The sequence below is a fragment of the Rhea americana genome, unplaced genomic scaffold (assembly GCF_003343005.1).
Source record: "Rhea americana isolate MKP2758 unplaced genomic scaffold, rheAme1 scaffold_771, whole genome shotgun sequence".
Classification (NCBI taxonomy): Eukaryota; Metazoa; Chordata; class Aves; order Rheiformes; family Rheidae; genus Rhea; species Rhea americana.
This window is the reverse complement of record NW_028186947.1, coordinates 15,019-18,507: the sequence shown is the minus strand read 5'-3', so window position 1 is coordinate 18,507 and position 3,489 is coordinate 15,019. Positions and strand designations below refer to the sequence as shown.

At 61.4% G+C, this 3,489-nt stretch overlaps 1 non-coding gene and 1 pseudogene across 1 annotated transcript; both read left to right on the top strand.

Annotated features, from left to right (window-relative positions):
* Nucleotides 1–333: 333 nt before the first annotated feature.
* LOC146585712 (5.8S ribosomal RNA) lies at nucleotides 334–486 on the top strand. Its single transcript, XR_014897952.1, has one exon. It is a non-coding gene; the product is annotated as a 5.8S ribosomal RNA (ribosomal RNA).
* Nucleotides 487–1,441: 955 nt separating this feature from the next.
* The window catches only part of LOC146585711 (28S ribosomal RNA), a 3,305-nt pseudogene continuing 1,257 nt past the window's right edge, over nucleotides 1,442–3,489 (top strand).

Genomic DNA, 3,489 nt, shown 5'->3' with positions numbered 1-3,489 from the left:
ACCCCCCCCGTCCTTGAGGCAGGTGGACGCGGCTGGCGCGTGGGCTCCCTGCGGGGCCGGGCCGAGCCGAGCGCCTGGGCCGGACTCGAAGCGAGAAAAGGGTTGTCCCAGGTCGGGAGCAAGGGCTCCCTGCCCTTCTTGTTTGGGTCTGCCCTTCCTCCCCCCCATCAACCTCTGTGCTTGTACGGTCGGTGAGGCGAGCCCACTCTTCCCGCTGTCCTTCGCTCAACAGCCGGTGGTGGCGCGAGGAGGGAGGTGGAGGGGAGGGAGCCCTCAGAGGCTGCAAATGCTGCCTGCTCCCCTCGTGCGTGCAGCGGGGACCAAAAAAGAGACAACTCTTAGTGGTGGATCACTCGGCTTGTGCGTCGATGAAGAACGCAGCTAGCTGCGAGAATAAACGTGAATTGCAGGACACATTGATCATTGACACTTCGAACGCGCTTGCAGCCCCGGTCTCCCGCCAGGACTACCCCTGTCTGAGCATTGCTTGATGGTCTATTGTCAGCCCCCCAKTGGTGCAGCGGTGCCATCCCTCCTGGGGGGCGGAGGGGGAAGCATGCGGTGGCGGTGGTGCAAGGTGAGTGCAATGTGGTGCGGCTGGGACGCCTGGCAGGCCCTCACCCTGCATGGCTGGGCCTTCGCCCCCCCTAAGTGCAGACACGTGAAACCCCCGCTTCCGGAGCGCTTGCTTTGTGGAGTTCGTCCTGCCGGGCCCCAAAGGTGGGTCGGTCATAGTGGCCCAACACTTGTCGCCGCCATCTGCCACTGATTGCCATTGCCGCCATATGGGCTCTTCTCCATCACTCTCCCATTGGTGCGCTGGTCCCCCATTCCTCCCTGGGCCGGGGAAGCCAGCTGACTGTCCCCCACCTGACTGCCCTGACTGCTGCCATTTCAGTGCCCGCCAAGCCCCCCCCAACCCCTTCCCCACAGCTCGCCCATGTCTGTAGCATGTTTCGAGCCACTTCCACCTGCTGGCTGGCATCAGCCGCAGGGTTGTGTTGAGGCCGGCAGTGATGGATGTGGGTCCCACATTGTGGTAGAGGGGGGCGGTGTGGGCCCCACCTGGCGCCAAGGAGGGAGAGGTGGGGACTGGAGCAAGCGTTTTGGAGCCGGCCCTGTGGGAGGTGCGGACCTTATCCCCTGGCCCCACGTGGCTGTCTGCAGGTGGGTACCACGGTGGTACTGCACCATGCTGCCGTGCGTGCGTGTCGGAGGGCCCCCCGCAGTCCTCCCCACTGTGTGGCGGCGACCTCGGTTCGCTGCGCTGCTTCCCCACATGGTCCTGGCTAGGGGCCTCGGGCCATACACCCGCCAGTGGGCACGTGCCCGCTGGCTGTGCCCCCCCTCGGGCCTCCTCCGGGAGTCGAAGCGTGAGGGGCAGGTGCGCGCACACCCGCCCCGTCTCCATCTGATTGCAACCTCAGATCAGACATGGCGAACGGCTGAATTTAAGCATATTAGTCTGTGGAGGAAAAGAAACTACCCAGGATTTCCTCAGTAATAGTGAGTGAAGAGGGAAGAGCCCAGCGTCGAATCCCCGCCCCATGGTGGGGCGCAGGAAATGTGGCGTACAGAAACCCCCATCCCTGGCACTGCTCTCGGGGGGCCCAAGTCCTTCTGATCGAGGCCCAGCCGGCGGACGGTGTGAGGCCGGTAGCGGCCCCCCGGCGYGCCGGGACCAGGGCTTCTTGGAGTCGGATTGCTTGGGAATGCAGCCCAAAGCGGGTGGTAAACTCCATCTAAGGCTAAATACCGGCACGAGACCGATAGTCAACAAGTACCGTAAGGGAAAGTTGAAAAGAACTTTGAAGAGAGAGTTCAAGAGGGCGTTAAACTGTTAAGAGTTAAAGGGGTGGGGTGCACACAGTCCGCCCGGAGTATTGAACCCAGCGGGCTCGGTCGGCTGTCTCGGTCTCGTCGGATCCCTGCCTCCTCCTCTCCTCCGTCCCCCTGGTGGGGGCAGGCGGGCCGGGGATTGCTGCTGGTCCAGTGACTGAGCCCCGTCGGGCGCATTTCCCCCGTAGTGGTGCGCCACGAGCAGCTCCGGGTCGTCTGGGAAGGCCCGGTGGGCAGGTGTCTCACCACTGCGTGGTGGCAAGTGTTACGGCCTCCAGGCAGCATCTCTCTCCGAATCCTGGGGCCGATGCAGAGGACCACCATTGCGCCTTCCGCTCTGTCAGCCTCCTGGAGCCTGGTGGCAGCGGCACCGCCATTTCTCTCCCCACCCCCGCTTGTGGGGCGCAGGGAGGGCGACACAAGTTGACTGCAGCGGCGAGAGGGGCCACTGTCCGGGGGACGGAACCCCCGGTTCCTGGTGTGACTGTCAACCAGGGTAGACTGTCCTCAGGGCACCCCGACAGCTTTTTGCAGCCAGGCAGGATGTGGCTGCGCTTGGGCACCCGGGGTCTGCGGTGATGTCGGCTACCCACCCGACCCGTCTTGAAACACGGACCAAGGAGCCTAGCATGTGTGCGAGTCAGCAGCTCGCTCGAAAGCCCATGGCGCAATGAAGGTGAGGGCCAGCGCACGCTGGCTGAGGTGGGATCTCGAGGCAGAGGCAGAGCCAAAGGCGCACCACTGGCCCGTCTTGCATGCTCTGTCGGGGAGGTGGAGCATGAGCGTCCGTGCTAGGACCCGAAAGATGGTGAACTATGCCTGGGCAGGGCGAAGCCAGAGGAAACTCTGGTGGAGGTCCGTAGCGGTCCTGATGTGTAAATCAGTTGTCCGACGCAGGTGTAGGGATGAAAGACTAATCAAACCATCTAGTAGCTGGTTCCCTCCAGAGTTTCCCTCAGGATAGCTAGCACTCATGGGCAGCAGTTTTACCTGGTWAAGCGAAAGGTTAGAGGTCTTGGGGCCGAAATGATCTCAACCTCTTCTCAAACTTTCCATGGATAAGATGCCTGGCTTGCTGATGTGGAGCGGGAACATGGAATACAAGTTCCCTTGTGGCTGAGCCTGTACTTTAGGACTTGGAGATCYGGTCCCCAAATGACAGTCTCTGGATTTGACTTGGCGGACAGGCCACCGCTCAAATCAACTGGGAAAAGGCTCCATAGAATTCCATGGTTTGTAAATAGCCAAGTGCCTCATCAGCTACTTAGTGATGTGCATGATTGGGTGGATCCCAGTCCTGGGATGCATTAGGAAGAGTGTCGCCAGCAGGTCGAGGGAGGTGATCCTGCGCCTCTGCTCAGCCCTGGTGAGGCCTCATCTTGAGTACTGTGTCCAGTTCTGGGCTCCCCAGGACAAGAGAGACATGGAGCTACTGGAGAGAGTCCAGCGTAGGACTACGAGGATGATCGGGGGGCTGGAGCATGTGCCCTGTGAGGAACGTCTGCAAGAGCTGGGCCTGTTTAGCCTAGAGAAGAGCAGACTGAGGGGGGATCTTATCAATGTGTATGAGCACCTGAAGGGAGGGTGTCAAGGGGATGGGGACAAACTCTTTTCAGCTGTGCCATGTGACAGGACAAGAGGCAGTGGGCA